The following is an 18,396-nucleotide window of genomic DNA, read 5'->3' as shown; positions in this document are numbered from 1 at the left end:
ACCCCATCCGTCTTTCAGTGAGACAGGAGGGGATCCCCAGCTCCACACCCCACCCCACTCCGTCTTTCAGTGAGAGGAGGGGAGTCCCAGCTCCACGCCCCACCCCACTCCACCTTTCAGTGAGAGGAGGGGAGCCCCAGCTCCACGCCCCACCCCACTCCGTCTTTCAGTGAGAGGAGGGGAGCCCCAGCTCCACACCCCACCCCACTCCGTCTTTCAGTGAGAGAGGAGGGGACCCCCAGCTCCACGCCCCACCCCACTCCGTCTTTCAGTGAGAGGAGGGGAGCCCCAGCTCCACGCCCCACCCCACTCCGTCTTTCAGTGAGAGAGGAGGGGACCCCCAGCTCCACGCCCCACCCCACTCCGCTTTTGAGTGAGAGAGGAGGGGACTCCACCGGCTAAAGTGCTTCCTCCCTAGGGTTTTGAATTCTGTGTACCGGACCCCAGCCTCTGCTCCCACCCTGTACTGAAACACAGCTGCAGTTCCCCTCAGACGTGTTCAGATTCAGATTCTCCCTCTTTTATCATCTTCTAGTTGGCAACTCAACAAGCTTAATTCAAGAACAATGACAAACCAACACCTCTCTCCCCCTCCCCTGTGGCCTAGCCAGATCCCCTTAACAGCCCACCTTCGTTCCCGCCAGGCCTGCCTCAGCCCCTCACACTCTGGCCACTCACTTGTCCCTTTTAATAAAACTGTCAGCCTAGGTCACACAATAACTCTCCCCAGGCTCCTAACTTGCCTGGCGTCACGTGACACCATTAGCCAACCTCCCATGAGTGTAGTAGTTTCCATGTAGCCTCTGCCGGCTTTTTCTCTTCCTGTTGTTTTCTGTCAGTGCCAGTTTCTCTTTCTCTCCTTATCCTAGAACTTTACTCCCCCTGCACTTACTGGACTGCCATTCACATCTGTGGCTTCAATTGTAACCCATGCATTTTCCAAATCAGACCCTCTGGTGAGACTTGATTCACCCTGCTCACTGCCTCCAGGGTGTCCTGGCTGGGCTATCTCACTGGCCGTCCCGGATTCAAAGTCTGTGAGACTGTCCTCACTGTCTCTGGACCTACACAGTGTATTCACCATGTCAGTGAAGGGGTCTTCGGCCACACCGGGGTCCCCCAAACCACCCTCTGGCTCTGTACTCACTGCACTCACTGGGTGAGGCTGGCACACCAGCAGCCACTGTTTAACATTGTGCAAGTCCACAAATTGTCACCCGCGAAGGGAGGGGAGCCTGGGTGACACCAAGGAGAATCCAGGCATGTGCCTCCAGGTGTCCTTGCCCTGTTAATTGTGGGAATGGGCTCAGTTCCCGCAGAAATGATGGTGGCAATGTCGCCAGCCGGGAAACTCACCTGAGCCTCGGTGTCCAAGGTTCAGCCGGGAGAGCTTACCTGAGTCTCCAGGTCCAAGGTTTTTATTGAAGGTCAGTCACTTAGGGAGGCAGCATCTGTGAGACAGATCACAGTGGCTCAGACTCCAGCCTCCCAGAGGGAAAAGAGAAATTCTGTATAATTCCATCATTAAAATAAACTACCTGGTCAAGCAAGTACCTTGTGGCCCGAATGCTCAGGCATGCAAAACACTATGACCAGGCAAGGCCTTCCCAGGCCTATCAGGGGCCTGACCAACAGACCTGCCCTGAGTCTTGGCTCTGGCCTCCAAAGATGAGTCCTGCATTGACAAACCAATGCCTCGCTCCCCCTCCCCACAGTGCATACACCTGTGCAGCCTCTCACCATCCCCAGAGTGGATACACCTGCCCAGCCTCACTCCCCACCTACAGTGGATACACCTGCCCAGCCTCACTCCCCACCTACAGTGGATACACCTGCCCAGCCTCACTCCCCACCTACAGTGGATACACCTGCCCAGCCTCACTCCCCACCTACAGTGGATACACCTGCGCAGCCTCAATCCCCACCCTACAGTGAATACACCTACACAGCCTCACTCCCACCCTACAGTGGATACACCTGCACAGCCTCTCTCCCCACCTACAGTGGATACACCTGCACAGCCTCACTCCCCACCCTACAGTAGATACACCTGGACAGCCTCACTCCCCACCCTACAGTGGATACACCTGCACAGCTCTCTCCCCACCTACAGTAGATACACCTGCTCAGCCTCACTCCCCACCCTACAGTGGATACACCTGCACAGCTCTCTCCCCACCTACAGTGGATACACCTGCCCAGCCTCTCGCCCCACCCTACAGTGGATACACCTGCCCAGCCTCACTCCCCACCCTACAGTGAATACACCTGCACAGCCTCACTCCCACCCTACAGTGGATACACCTGCCCAGCCTCACTCCCCACCTACAGTGGATACACCTGCACAGCCTCTCTCCCCACCTACAGTGGATACACCTGCACAGCCTCTCTCCCCACCTACAGTGGATACACCTGCCCAGCCTCTCACCCCACCCTACAGTGGATACACCTGCACAGCCTCTCGCCCCACCCTACAGTGGATACACCTGCCCAGCCTCACTCCCCACCTACAGTGGATACACCTGCACAGCTCTCTCCCCACCCTACAGTGGATACACCTGCGCAGCCTCTCTCTCCACCCTACAGTGGATACACCTGCCCAGCCTCACGCCCCACCTACAGTGGATACACCTGCACAGCCTCACTCCCCACCCTACAGTGGATACACCTGCACAGCCTCTCACCCCACCTACAGTGGATACACCTGTACAGCCTCACTCCCACCCTACAGTGGATACACCTGCACAGCCTCTCTCCCCACCTACAGTGGATACACCTGCACAGCCTCTCTCCCCACCTACAGTGGATACACCTGCACAGCCTCACTCCCCACCTACAGTGGATACACCTGCCCAGCCTCTCACCACCTACAGTGGATACACCTGCCCAGCCTCACTCCCCACCTACAGTGGATACACCTGCACAGCCTCTCGCCCCACCCTACAGTGTATACACCTGCCAAGCCTCTCACCCCACCCTACAGTGGATACACCTGCACAGCCTCACTCCCCACCTACAGTGGATACACCTGCACAGCCTCTCGCCCCACCCTACAGTGTATACACCTGCCAAGCCTCTCTCCCCACCCTACAGTGGATACACCTGCACAGCCTCACTCCCACCCTACAGTGGATACACACCTGCACAGCCTCACTCCCCACCTACAGTGGATACACCTGCCCAGCCTCACTCCCCACCTACAGTGGATACACCTGCACAGCCTCACTCCCCACCTACAGTGGATACACCTGCACAGCCTCACTCCCCACCTACAGTGGATACACCTGCCCAGCCTCACTCACCACCTACAGTGGATACACCTGCCCAGCCTCACTCCCCACCCTACAGTGGATACACCTGCACAGCCTCACGCCCCACCTACAGTGGATACACCTGTACAGCCTCTCACCACCTACAGTGGATACACCTGCCCAGCCTCTCACCCCACCCTACAGCGGATACACCTGCACAGCCTCACTCCCACCCTACAGTGGATACACCTGCACAGCCTCACTCCCCACCTACAGTGGATACACCTGCACAGCCTCACTGTCACCCTACAGTGGATACACCTGCACAGCCTCACTCCCCACCTACAGTGGATACACCTGCCCAGCCTCTCACCCCACCCTACAGTGGATACACCTGCCCAGCCTCACTCCCCACCTACAGTGGATACACCTGCACAGCCTCTCGCCCCACCCTACAGTGTATACACCTGCCAGCCTCACTCCCCACCTACAGTGGATACACCTGCACAGCCTCTCACCCCACCCTACAGTGGATACACCTGCACAGCCTCACTCCCACCCTACAGTGGATACACCTGCACAGCCTCACTGTCACCCTACAGTGGATACACCTGCCCAGCCTCACTCCCCACCTACAGTGGATACATCTGCACAGCTCTCTCCCCACCTACAGTGGATACACCTGCACAGCCTCTCTCCCCACCTACAGTGGATACACCTGCACAGCCTCACTCCCCACCCTACAGTGGATACACCTGCACAGCCTCACTCCCCACCTACAGTGGATACACCTGCACAGCCTCTCACTCCCCACCTACAGTGGATACACCTGCACAGCCTCACTCCCCACCCTACAGTGGATACACCTGCACAGCCTCTCACCCCACCCTACAGTGGATACACCTGCACAGCCTCAGTCCCCACCTACAGTGGATACACCTGCACAGCCTCACTCCCCACCTGCAGTGGATACACCTGCACAGCCTCACTCCCACCCTACAGTGGATACATCTGCGCAGCCTCTCACCCAGTTTCCCCAGAGGCAATGCCGTCGCCTGCGCTGCTATGCACACACGGTGGGGACCGAAACACCACAATATCTTATCTTCAGGTCCTGTGTCTGTATAGCCAAGGCCTCCCACCCATGTCCCGCTCTCGATGAACGGCTTCTGTCTGCTCCTGCCGGGCTGAGTTTACTGTGTCTGTTCCTAACATGCAGTGCTCACTGGGTTGTTCACCCTTTCCCCAAAACCAGTGAATGTGTTCGCGATTCACAGACCCTGCCTTCCTTGCAGCCCTGCCTCCAGCCAGCCCTCATCGAGTTCCCGCCTTGCCTGGCATTAGCTGATGGATGCGGAGGGTTTATCTGGCTTTGCAGGGAGTCATCTGTCAGGGCCTTCCATCAGAATGGTTATCAGGAGACCGGTAATGCGTTCTGCAGTCTTTCGACCTCCTGGCGTTGTTTTCACCCTTCGCCCAGCTGTGATCTCCTAAACATCATTACCATCCTCCAGCCCGGACGTGGCCTTTCTCAAAGGCTTTAGCATCTGCCTTAAGGGACAAGAGATGCCTGGTACAGGGCGGCACTCTTATCTCAGATGAGACCCAGGACACAGACAGAGTTGCTGCCCGGTCTCCAGTGACTTCTGGTGAGAGCGTTGTGGTTGGAGAGCCATAGTGTCCCCAGGTTGTGTCCCCAGCTCCTCACCATTTCTCGTCAAAGTCAGGAGGCAGACTTTTTCACTGTGAGTTGCAGGCGGTAATTTTACAGCTGGTCAACAGCGGTAACAGAAGCACAGGAGAGCCTTCCCACCCCGTGGAGGCCGGTCTATAAGTGCAGGAACCTGTTGCCAAAACAGCAGGGGTTTGACCTACATCCTGCTGCTCTCTGCACAGAAAGCCAATCACCGAGACAACGAGTACTGCTGACACAGAGGAGAGGAGAGCTCAGTCTCAAACCCATCGCCCTGACTGACTAAAATCGGGAGTTTACATAGCAGGGAAGAAATGTGTGGGAAAACAGGAACCAGGGAGAGTTAGGAGGAGCCATTGGTCAACAGGCGGCAGGCAGGTGGTCGCAAAGGCAGTCAAGGCAGGCAAGGGGCTGGTGTCTTGTTGTTCCGATGCAGTGAGTTTCAGCTCCTTGGTGCTTTTTTTTTTTAAAGGACTGAGGGCCATTTCCTGAGGAAGAAACTCAGATAAAACAAATGGGAACATCACACACCGGGGCCTATCATGGGGAGGGGGAGGGGGGAGGGATTGCATTGGGAGTTATACCTGATGTAAATGACGAGTTGATGGGTGCTGACGAGTTGATGGGTGCAGCACACCAACATGGCACAAGTATACATATGTAACAAACCTGCACATTATGCACATGTACCCTAGAACTTAAAGTATAATAATAATAAATAAATTAAAAAAAAAAAAAACAAATGTAATTTTCAAGCTTTACAACCAGAAGAGTCCATTTCTCTGTTCATATCAAAAAGCTATGAGGCTGCTGAGTCAGTGTGAAATCTGTGCTCCCTGCAGCCTCCCTCATCCTGCCCACTAGCACCGGCCATTCTGCTGACTGCTCCCAACACTAGAGTGTGCAGGGCACTGACTACATGCCCCGTGCACCCTCACTGCGCTTCTGCCTCTGCTGACCTTGGGGTTTCCTGGTTGCTTTTCATGGAGTGCAGTGCAGTCAGCATAGGCCACTCCGCCACCCCGCCAAGGCTGCCCACACCTATGAGCAGGTAACACCCCTCGGCTGCTAAGGCCACAGCATTCTCAGAGCTCTACGAGGTCCCTTCCTGCTAACAGAGGCCATCGTGCTTAAGAGAAGGGGAGGAAGGGGAGGAGAAAGTCAGGGGAGAGACAAAATTCGCACAGTCAAGGTCACTGCCCAGGGAAGTTCACTGAAACTCTCTCCTAACTTTGTGGACGAGGAAATCCATTCCCGTTTCTGTTCTACTTGTTTTTCTTTATCTTATATCCCAAAGAATCTATTGTTTACAGTTACAAACATCCCCCAAATGTTCAGCTCACAGTGACTTTAATTATTTTGAACTATCTTTAAACACAAGAAAGATAGAAAATGGAAGTAAAGTGTAGATAGTCTTCCGGAGAAGGACACTGGAGTGAATTGCACCCGCTGCATCTGGTTCTGAAAATATCCCCCAGTGGGATCGATACTCGTTAGGAAGCGTGGAGCCATGGCTGCACCGGGCTACACACTCTTCAGAATGAAGTGGCACCGCACAACACAGAGGCTCAGAATGCCAAGGCCAACAGCTACGAGACGGGTGGAGAGATGGAGCTGGTATTTCAACTCCCGTTACTGGGTGCTCAGTAAAAGTCAGTTCACCAAGCCTACCACACTTCCCAGGGACCATTCACATTCCTGCTGCAAGGGGTGTGTGTGTGTGTGTGTGTGTGTGTGTGTGTGTACTTTGCAATTACAGACTTCACATATTATGTAGACTTTACCTAATATGTAGATTTTACACATAATGTAGACACTTTGCATTATATAGACAATATGTATTTTGTTTACTTGACATATTACACACTCTTTACATATCATATACACCCTACATGTTATATAGACTTTATGTGGTATGTATATGTGACATAACACTTGTACTTTACATATCATATAAATTTTATTATGTGTACTTTACATACTACATACGTTTCACACTGTATGTACACATTACACATCGCATAGGCGATACATGTCTCCTAGACGTAAGAGCAGAGTCTGGACCTGTGCATCCATTCCCACCCCTTTACCTCCTGTCCAGGCCCCGGCATTATCCTTCTGCCACCTCTTGCTGTGCCTAGCCCCAACAGAGCCTTCCCCAACCCTGCAGACCCTGCCCTGATGACTCCTCTGGAACCCAGAAGGGTGGTCTCTCAGGCGAGCAGCTAGTCCACGTCCTGTGTGAAAAGCCACAGCCCCCCAAGCCTGATCCTGAAAAGCCTGTCCTCGGCCAAGGAGTGGAGCTGCCCATCAGAGCCCCCCAAGGCGACACACAGCCCAACACTTCACACCCCTGCAGGCTTCATGCTGCTGCCCACCAGGTGGTGACCTATGGGAGGGGCTGTGGCCACTCACCAGCCGATCCCCTGGAAACTCAGCAGCCCTCATGCCACCTGCCCCAGGCCAGGCTCACCCCACTGCCCTCTCAGACCCTGGTGTTGCTTTCAATATTCACATAACAACAGCATGGGGTTTCATGACTGTCCTGAGCAGGGCCCAGAGAATCTACCCGGGACGGCTCTACTCCACGGTCAGGAAAACATGCAGTGAAGCCATCATTGCCCATTCGTCACGTCCCTGAGGTCATCATTTTGTGTTTTTTTTTGTCACCTGCGATTCTCGCTTTCAGTAAGAGCTATCTGTGGGCCGTCACAAACACGTTAAGCTCCCATTTTGCAAGAGATAAGTTCTTAAAATACAGACAAAATTGACTTGACGGGATGAACTTGAGATTTCTGGCCAGAGCTGCCTCACATCACGGGCGGGCTGTAAACTTAACGCCTCTCTGCTGTTGGCTAATAAGCGGGCCTGGCACTGCCCCTTCCCAGGGAAGGAGAAGGAACGCAGTCCCTGGCTGCTCAGGAGAGCACGGGCACAAATATTTCCACCACAGCATTGTTCAGGTCTATTTTTTATTTCAAAAGCTCCCTTCATCCGTTGGAGAATGAAGTAGGTGACAATTTATCTTTCCTCTGATGGTAACGTTTCTCTTCCAGTTGAAATCTCTTCATCTGCGCGGGTGTGTGGGAGACGTGAACAGCTCCCAGCCTGAATAAATGCGGCAATGGACGGCAGATCTGCTGTTACTGTGATGTCTAAATTGTCCTTCAATTAAGCTGGAGAGGTTTGTGAGAGCTTTAATTGATCTCTTTTTAGATACAATGAGCTATCAAAAATGGAATACTAAATAACAGGCTTGTTGTCAGCGTCTGCTATGCAAGGGAGGAGGGAGCTATTTAAAATGTGTTCCCAGCATATTAATTGCAGGAGGCCTTGACGGCACTGCAGACCCACCTGGAGGACGCCCTTCACGGGCAACTCTTTAAAGTTGGAAGGACCTGGGCAGCCCTCCAGACAGGCCCGGCAGAGGAGGGCGGTCAGGACCAGCTTCCGCTTCTCAGGTTTCATTTCTGGCTCTCAACGCCGTCATCCTGCAGTGTGGGAACGCGGAGAGCAGGGAGAGCAGGGCAGGCACCCCACACTGCCCCCGGAGTGGAATCCCACCTGTCCCAACAGCCCAGGCAGGGAAGCCGCATCGCCACCGTAACAGGCCTGAAGCTGCCCGGCCACGGAGCCACAAGTGGAAAAACACACCTGGACAAGAATCTGGTCATGCGGACGGACAGCTGTGATCGCAGGGACCAAGCTGCATCTGAGTGGAGGGGTCTGGTCAGCTGTGATCACAGGGTCCAAGCTGCATCTGAGTGCAGGGGTCTGGGCGGCTGTGATCGCAGGGTCCAAGCTGCATCTAAGTGGAGGGGTCTGGTCAGCTGTGATCGCAGGGTCCAAGCTGCCTCTGAGTGGAGGGGTCCGGGCGGCTGTGATCGCAGGGTCCAAACTGCATCTGAGTGAAGGGGTCTAGGCGGCTGTGATCGCAGGGTCCAAGCTGCCTCTGAGTGGAGGGGTCTGGGCGGCTGTGATCGCAGGGTCCAAACTGCCTCTGAGTGGAGGGGTCTAGGCGGCTGTGATCGCAGGGTCTGAGTTACCTCTGAGTGGGGTCTGGGCGGCTGTGATCGCAGGGTCCAAATTGGGTCTGAGTGGGGTCTGGGCGGCTGTGATCGCAGGGTCCAAGCTGCATCTAAGTGGGGTCCGGGCGGCTGTGATCGCAGGGTCCAAACTGTGTCTGAGTGGGGTCCGGGCGGCTGTGAACGCAGGGTCCAAACTGTGTCTGAGTGGAGGGGTCTGGGCGACTGTGATCGCAGGGTCCAAGCTGCATCTGAGTGGAAGGGTCTGGGCGGCTGTGATCGCAGGGTCTGAGTTACCTCTGAGTGGGGTCTGGGCGGCTGTGATCACAGGGTCCAAATTGGGTCTGAGTGGGGTCTGGACGGCTGTGATCGCAGGGTCCAAGCTGCGTCTGAGTGAAGGGGTCTGGGTGGCTGTGATCGCAGGGTCCAAGCTGCGTCTGAGTGAAGGGGTCTGGGTGGCTGTGATCGCAGGGTCCAAGCTGCATCTGAGTGGAGGGGTCTGGGTGGCTGTGATCGCAGGGTCCAAGCTGCATCTGAATGGGGTCTGGGCGGCTGAGATTGCAGGGTCCGAATTGGGTCTGAGTGGGGTCTGGGCGGCTGAGATTGCAGGGTCTGAACTGGGTCTGAGTGGGGCGCTATCTTCCAATGCAGCAGGTGAGACTCATGTGCCCTGGAACACTCCCTGAGGCAGCCGGGCCAGGAGGGCGGGGGCTGTTGCCCTTGGTGGCAGGGACTGAGTTTATTTTCTTTCTCCTCCTGACCATGTTGGCCACCGAGAAACTTCATTTCCCCAATCAGATGTGGACGTGCTCGTCTCAGGGCCCACAGGCTGCCCTTTAGGTACCAAAACACGTGTGTCCGCCAAGAATGAGTAACTGCAGATAAAATCCTGTTTTCTTCTTGTCTTGTTGAGAATCAGGGCCTTGATTTGGTTCCTAGATTTTAAAAACAAGTCAGAGCTGCCACGATTCAGATAAAATCCAAACTGTCTGTTACACCTCTAATTATCAGCTTGCCTTCTGGGTAAAATGGTACTATTCAATTATTGGTTTTTATTCACTTGTCAGCCACCAAAAAAAAAAAAAAAAAATTATCACTGCTTTCAAACCACTAAAAGAACAGAAATTCTGCAAATGGCTTTCTAAACATAGCTACTTCCGACCCAATACCTCTCTGCAGCGTGTCAAAAATTGTATAATGTTATGTTGCATGCAAATCACATTTAACGGGGGCTGTTTCTAAGATTTTGTTTTACATTATGTAATTTTATTGAAATGATTTCTTTTGTCACCACTTTGCGTGTGGCTCATTTTGATACTTTCCACTTATCACGTAAAATATACGTTTGATCCAGCCCCTGTAAATAAAAGCGAAATTGTCAAACAGTAGTGTGCTGCTTTAAATTCCCCCAGGACGTGAAGACAATATCTAGCTCTCCTGGGCAACTTCAGCGTTCCAAACACCATGGGTGGGCCTCCCTAATTTCCGGCGTACCCTTGACCTTGCCAGTTGTGTTGCGTTTCCTGTTTGAGGGAAACGAGACCACCGTAGTTAGCCTAGTCCCGGAGAGGTTACTGACACTCCAGCGCCAGCAGGCCCAATGCCCCTTTTCTGTGGCCTTGGAAGCCAGACACACAGCAGTGGTTGATGGGTTTGCATCAGGCCAGACCATGGCATGGAGAAAATGGCACCAGCCGCTGTGGAGTGAGCGCTTAACACCTACAAGGCTTAGGCAGAGAAGGACTCCATGCCCCTTCGTGCTCACTACCAAGTGGGGAGCACACCTGTTGCACTGCTGGACAAAAAAAATAAATAAACAAAAGACAAAGCGTTCCGGAAATGTTAAGTATGGTGCATAGTCCCAGAGCAGCTACATCCTAAGGCCGGCTTTGAACCTGCAGTGCTGCCCCTGGAGTTTCTGTTATACCCGCTCTGGCCTTGCCTCCCCTCCACTATAGTCTCCCAGAGGAAACTCTGGCTTTAGGATGCAGAGACTCACATCCCAGGGCTGCGTGGAGCCAGGCAGGTCTCTGCCCTCTCTGGCCTGAGACCCCTCACCTGTCGTGAAAATGACGCCTGTACCCTCTGAGGCCACAGGACAGCAGAGAAGCCTCAGTGAGGGCAGATGGGATGCCGCGCAGTGTGAACTTCTGGGCAGGCAGAGCCTGTCCCTCTCCCTCTAGGCGTGGAGGTAAGCATCCACTGAGTGCGGCAGCAGCCAGGGTCAGGTGGCACAGGCAGCAGTGGTTTCTCCTGCCCTGATTTCTGCTGAGTTCCTGGCCTCGACTCCCATAGCCCTGACATTGTGTGACATGCTCCAGTGGCACTGAAGGACCTCGAGCCCCTCAGCATGCCTGGCCTCAGCCTCCTATACCCTCACCCAGACCGTGTCCATGGGCAGAACGCTCCCCATCCACCACAGGATGCCCATCCTCCAAGTGCCCTGTGGCCTCCACGCCTCTCTCTCTTCCTGCACGTCTGGGTCAGGTGTGCCGCCAGCATGTCCTCCGGGGCCACGTGGTCCTCTGAGATAACTCACACTGGGCTCTGCCACAGCTGCCCACTTCTCTTTCCTCTACCAGATGCTCAGGGACATCCCATCTCACTCCTGGATCCACTGTGTCTAATGCAAATTGGGGAGAGGGTGAAGGAGGGATCAGAGGAGACCCCTCCGGCTTGTGCTCTGGAAGGGACTTCGCAGTCTGGCCAGTCCCAGATCAAGACCCCTGTGGGACGCCCACCAGCTGGCACAGACCTGCGGGATCCCTCTTTCCCAGAGTCCTGCAGCCCCCGCAGGCACAGCCTCAAACACAGGCACCCGAGAGACTTCCAGGCTCTCTGGACGTGTGCAAGAATGCAGCATTGACCCCGAGAGGGAAGGGAAGGGAGGTGGGCAGGTGCTCAGCACATCCAGCCTCTAAAGGAGCTCCCCCAGGCCTCTGTGTGTCATCCGTGTGTGTCTCAGAAGTGCTCCAACTTGAGCCCTTCACCACCTTGCTCTATGAGGAGCTACTGCTTACAGTTCTGAACTTTCAGTTTTTTAGAAAAAGCAATTCTTTTTCTTTTTTACTTTAAGTTCCAGGATACATGTGCAGAACGTTCAGGTTTGTTACATAGGTATACACGTGCCATGGGGGTTTGCTGCACCTGTCAGCCTGTCATCTAGGTTTTAAGACCCACATGCATTAGGTATTTGTCCTAATGCTCTCCCTCCCCTCACCCCCCACCCCCTGACAGACCCCAGTGTGTGATGTTCCCCTCCCTGTGTCCGTCCATGTGTTCTCACTGTTCAACTCCCACTTATGAGTGAGAACATGCTGTGTTTGGTTTTCTGTTCTCGTGATAGTCTGCTGACAATGGTGTCTTCCAGCTTCATCCGTGTCCCTGCAAAGGACATGATCTCCTTCCTTTTTATGGCTGCATAGTATTCCTTGGTGTATATATTCCATGGTGTATATATTCCCTGGTGTATATATTCCATGGTGTATATATTCCCTGGTGTATATATTCCCTGGTGTATATATTCCATGGTGTATATATTCCGTGGTGTATATATTCCATGGTGTATATATTCCCTGGTGTATATATTCCCTGGTGGATATATTCCCTGGTGTATATATTCCATGGTGTATATATTCCGTGGTGTATATGTTCCGTGGTGTATATATTCCATGGTGTATATATTCCCTGGTGTATATATTCCATGGTGTATATATTCCCTGGTGTATATATTCCATGGTGTATATATTCCATGGTGTATATATTCCATGGTGTATATATTCCATGGTGTATATATGCCGTGTTTTCTTTATTCAGTCTATCATTGATGGGCATTTAGGTTGGTTCCAAGTCTTTGCTATTGTGAACAGTGCTGCAATATACATACGTGTGCATGTGTCTTTATAGTAGAATGATTTATATTCTTTTGGTTATATACCCAGTAATGGGATTGCTAGGTCAAATGGTATTTCTGGCTCTTGATTCTTGAGATATCATCACACTGTCTTCCACAACTGTTGAACTAATTTATATTCCCACCAACAATGTAAAAGCATTCCTATTTCTCCACAGCCTCACTGGCATCTATTGTTTCTCTACTTTTTAATCATTGCCATTCTGACTGGTATGAGATGGTATCTCATTGTGGTTGTGATTTGCGTTTCTCTAATGACCAGTGATGATGAGTTTTATTTCATGTTTGTTGGCCTTATAAATGTATTCTTTTGAGAAGTGTCTGTTCATATCCTTTGCCCACCCTTTGACAGGGTTGTTTGTTTTTTTTCTTGTACATTTGTTTAAGTTCTTTGTAGATTCTGGATATTAGACCTTTATCAGATGGGTAGATTGCAAAATTTTTCTCCCATTCTGTAGGTTGCCTGTTCACTCTGATGATAGTTTCTTTTGCTGTGCAGAAGCTCTTTAGCTTAATTAGATCCCATTTGTCAATTTTGGCTTTTGTTGCAATTGCTTTTGGCATATTCGTTATGAAGTCTTTGCCATGACTATGTCCTGAATAGCATTGCCTAGATTTTCTTCTAGGGTTTTTATGGTTTGGGGTTTTACATTTAAGTCTTTAATCCATCTTAAGTTAATTTTTGTATTAGGTTTACGGAAGGGATCCAGTTTCAGTTTTCTGCATATGGCTAGCCAGTTTCCCCAGCACCATTTATTAAATAGGGAACCATTTCCCCATTGAAAAGAGCAATTTTTATTTTCTCATTTTTCTTGGGAACATTTTGCTTGTCTAGGGCCAGAGTCCTAGTTACAGCATTTAGAAAATAAACACATAAGCTAGATTCTAGAGCCGTGAGTAATCCGAAAGGAGGCGGCCACTGTCCGGTGCCGGACGCCGCGTGCGAGGTGGCAAGTGGAGACACAGGTGCAGACCTGCCTTCCCGGTCCGCTGCCGATGGAGAAGCATCAAGGTTTTTGGGCGACGCGGCGCTGGGAGGAAGGTGTCTTAGCCCACTTGGCTGTTGTCACAAAATACCATAGATTTGGTGGTTTAAACGATAAATGTTTATTTCTCGGTTCTGAAGGCTGGAAACCCAAGACCAAGGTCCAGCCCACTAGGATTGCAGTGAGGGCCCTTCGTGAGCCCCTCCGTGAGCCCCTCCGTGAGCCCCTCCGTGAGGCCTTCCTTGAGGCCCTTCGTGAGGCCCCTTCCTGGCTTGTGTGAATGGCGCTTTCTGTGTCCTCACGTGGCAGACAGCAAGAGCGGCCCTGGTCTCTTCCTCTTCCAATCGTGAGGGCCCCACCCTCAGGACCCCATCTAACCCAAATCACCTCCCCAGGAACCACCTCCTCATGCCAGCCTCTGGGGTTGGGGCCTCAACGCCTGAATCTGGGCACAACACGGGGTTGGACCCACTCTGCCAGGAGCCTGGACACTCTCCCGCTGCTGCCCACGTTTCTGGGGCCTGGTTGATGGGCCAGGATCTCTGTGTTCTCTTTCTACCCTAAAAGGCCAGGATTCCGAGTCGTCTGTGAAACCATGGGAGAGAGATTTGACGTTTGCCTCCCTTTCAAATGAAAGGAAAAGACTGGGGCGGGAGAGGGCGGCACTCCCCAGACAGGCCCTGAACACACCCTGGCCCCCACCCCTTGGCAGAACAACTCTGAACTTCCACGGACTCACAGGGGCCAGGTCAGGGCAAGGAGACTCAGGACCTGCGCTGCTCACCGGGCGAGAAGTCACAGCTGGTTAGGAGGCCGCAGGTAAGCAGAGGTGCGAGCCACGAGGGACAGCGTGAGTTATTAGGAGGCCGCAGGTAAGCAGAGGTGCGAGCCACGAGGGACAGCGTGAGTTATTAGGAGGCCGCAGGTAAGCAGAGGTGCGAGCCACGAGGGACAGCGTGAGTTATTAGGAGGCCGCAGGTAAGCAGAGGTGCGAGCCACGAGGGACAGCGTGAGTTATGTCGACAGAGTCCCCTCGAGGGATGCCGGTGTCTTGGCAGCAGATGAGGCATGCGTCACTGTCAGCCTCCACGCAGGATAAATGGATGGCCCGGAATCTCGCCATCAGCGACATTGCCGTCTGGGGAAAAATGGGAGTTGAGTTTGATGTTATAAATCACCATAATTTGTTACAATTTCCAAAGACAAATATGACAGCGTGGAATTACTCTGCAGCACCGAGGCTGTCATTTGCGGAAGCCATAAAATGCCCGAGCCAATCTAAGAACGAGATACATTTAATCTGAGGAAGCAGAGCTCAGTACCACCTCGGAATACTGTGTTTACCAAGAACGTAGGTGCACCGGCGGGGAGGTATTGCCGAATATTCATTTCCTTTCACTCCGAATCAGACTGACTCTCGTCTCAAGATTTTGCTAGCAGCTGGCATGGATTCTCCTCGACAGCTTACATTTGCTCAGCTGGAGCAGAGAAGAACTGACGTCGGTGTTGCCCGGGGACGGTGTAAACAGCAGAATCCCAGCACACGCGTGACTGTGCGAACCTCCCTCACCATGATGGATCAGACCAGGAGCCACAGGGGTGTTGCGTGTCACCAAAATCCTGTTCAGGACCCACGGGTTGCGGAGGCGTGGCCTGCGTGCTGCTGTCTGGTCCTGGCTCATTCCGTCTTTCCAGATCTGGACGCCTCTCCAGCCACTTCCCGCTCAGTGACGGGGCTGCACACGTGGGCAGGGAGCCATAGAGATGGGCATCGGTAGCAGCATCCAGAAATGAGACCGCAGGATAAAACAGGGAACACCATCAGCTCTGGCAACTGACGCAGGGATCATCTGCTGAGGAGATAGTTTCAGAAGCATCAAGGGAGGAAGCAACAGCGGGATTAAGCAGAAATGGCTGGCTACTGCTAAGACGGGAATGGACATTGGAAAGCAAATGTGGAAACCCCGACAGCCTCCGGGTTGTTCTGGCCTTTAGGCTTCAGTGCAAGAGGCCGGGCGCGGTGGCTCATGCCTGTAATCGCAGCACTTTGGGAGGCTAAGGTGGGCGGATCACCTGAAGTCAGGAGTTCAAGACCAGCCTGGCCAACATGGTGAAGCCCGGTCTCTACTAAAAATACAAAAATTAGCCAGGCATGGTGGCGTGTGCCAGTCATCCCAGCTACTTGGGAGGCTGAGGCAGGAGAATCGCTTGAACCTGGGAGGCAGAGGTTTCAGTGAGCCGAGATCGCGCCCTTACAGTCCAGCCTGGGTGACAGAGTGAGACTCCATCTCAAAAAAATAAAATAAAAATAAAAAGATTTCAGTGAAGGACAATCACCTTCTAATCCTTCTTAACCCTTGTGTTTGTCTCCTTAGAAACTAAATCAATCTCTCTCTCTTTCTCTCTGTCTGTCTCTTTCTCTCTCCCCCATCAAAGTCATCAAAGCCCAGTCTCTTCAACCTGTGTATCCATAAAATAATTAAAATTCTGTAATTACGGTTTTGGTAATCGGAAAGTTATTTACAAAAACACCGCTAAATGATTATGTTAAAAAGCGCTTCTCAGAATGCGTGTGTGGTGGGCGTGGACTGGCCTCCCTTGGGGCCATGAGGGTCCCATCCGCTGACTGACAGGGAGGGCAGACGGTTCTCTTCGACACAGGACTTGTCTGGACATTTCATACACTGATGTGTTACTCCGAGGAGGAAATGGAATATGCATTAAGATCTTTCCTAAATGCCTTTCAAACCTCTAGCTGTAGTGTTCCTTGGAACATAGTTTTGGAAATATCATGCTCAGACATCATTAACTCATCCCAGTATTCCCGAGGGCAGCGTATTTTGTGGCAAAGGCAAGAACCCACTGCTCACCCGTGGGAGGCACCACAGAGTCAGGACCTGGTGTGGCCTCGAGTCCCTAAACAGTCCCACGGTGCTCCCAGTGTGGCCCCGGGTTCCTGGGGGACTCGCACGTGGCAATGCCGGGGTCACAGCTCACAGGTTGGTGATTAAAAGGTGATGTTTGGTGGGGTGCAGTGGCTCATGCCTGTAATCCCAGGACTTTGGGAGGCCAAGGTGGGCAGATCACGAGGTCAGGAATTTGAGACCAGCCTGGCCAACATAGTGAAACCCCATCTCTACTAAAAATACAAAAAAAAAAAATTAGCCAGGCATGGTGGCACGCACCTGTAGTCCCAGCTACTTGGGAGGCTGAGGCAGGAGAATAGCTTGAACCAGGGAGGCGGAGGTTATGGTGAGCCGAGATCACACCACTGCACTCCACCCTGGGCAATGGAGTGAGGCTCCATCTCAGAAAAAAGAAAAAAAAAAAGGTGATGTTTACACTAGAGACAGTAATCAGCTGGCTCATTACTCCCTAGGGCCCAGCAGGAACATCTAATGAGAGTTTGCTTCAAGGAGGGTAGAGGCCAGCCCCTGCCTTGTCCTTCCCCTGGGGTAACACACAGGATGCGGTTCCTCCCCTTCATTTCAGAGCAGGCTCATTAAACAGACACTGCTGGAGGCCCGCAGGTGAGGCGAGGCTCCTAGGGAAGACTGAGGGGTTCAGATGCACCTCATTATGAAGATTTAAGTTCCTGGAGAAGCACCCATTCTCCGCCTGGCCTGCGTGAACCTGCACATTCAGGCACCTGCCTGTGCCCTCACCTGCCCAAAGGGAAGGTGCGATTGGCCCACTGGGAGAAAAGTCCCAGCGCCATAGCCAGCGGTCACATCCCCATGAAGAAATGTTTCGTTTCTGATCATCACGGCGGGCACTGAGATGAGAAGAGGCTGGTAATGACCTCTTGGCATCTCAGTGGCCCTGCACGCAGTGGACAGCTGCCCATAACACGCGCTGGGGCAGCACCCAATGCCTGAGCTCTGGGAGCCACTTCCCAACTCCGCAGGGAATCACACCTTTCCCTGGTCAGTATCAGGGGGTGAATTTCCCAGCAACAGGCCCACGGCAGAAGGACACGGGGACAGGCCACTGAGGCTCCACAAACAGGAGCCCACACCGAAGGCCCCATCAACAGACACAGGGAGCCAGGGATCATCAGGATCAGAACAGGAAATCATGGGGGAGAGTTGGTTCCCATGCTTTTGGTTGATGAGGGTGAACAGCTGTTTTTGATACTGGTTTTGTTGATTTCTTAAGAACAAAAATCAGTGCGGGAATTAGAGATAGACATTATGTCTTGGAGGGAGAAAGCAACATCAAGAAAGCATCACAGGACGATCTGTCTTCAGGGAATGGCAGAGGCTGACACAGGAAAACGCCTGCAGACAGCACGCAGTGGGGGCACCGATAATTAACTCTTCGGGGACAGTGCCCAGGTGCCCAGGGATGTTTTGCTCTGATTCAAATCACAGGCATGAACTATTTGATGTAAATTTGCAGCCTGCAATACTGGATGGTGTTTTATTTAAAACAACACACAGAAAATACACAGAATGCTGGAGGAATCTGCAGTGGAGATGGGAATCAGACACGAGATGTGAACCACGTGTGTTGTTAGGAGGAAAAC

At 52.6% G+C, this 18,396-nt stretch overlaps 1 protein-coding gene and 1 long non-coding RNA gene across 2 annotated transcripts in view; one reads left to right on the top strand and one right to left on the bottom strand.

Moving 5' to 3' along the window:
* Positions 1–18,396, top strand: part of ADARB2 (adenosine deaminase RNA specific B2 (inactive)) — a 526,169-nt gene that overhangs the window by 179,904 nt on the left and 327,869 nt on the right. The window lies entirely within an intron of this gene.
* LOC126963282 (uncharacterized) lies at positions 3,347–4,211 on the bottom strand. Its single transcript, XR_007729006.1, has 4 exons — positions 4,118–4,211; positions 3,970–4,042; positions 3,646–3,681; positions 3,347–3,357 (listed from the first exon to the last, which is right to left on the bottom strand). It is a non-coding gene; the product is annotated as an uncharacterized LOC126963282 (long non-coding RNA).

Source organism: Macaca thibetana, chromosome 9 (genome assembly GCF_024542745.1).
Source record: "Macaca thibetana thibetana isolate TM-01 chromosome 9, ASM2454274v1, whole genome shotgun sequence".
Classification (NCBI taxonomy): domain Eukaryota; kingdom Metazoa; phylum Chordata; class Mammalia; order Primates; family Cercopithecidae; genus Macaca; species Macaca thibetana.
Note: the sequence above shows the minus strand (reverse complement) of the source record. Positions and strands in the feature narration are given on the sequence as shown.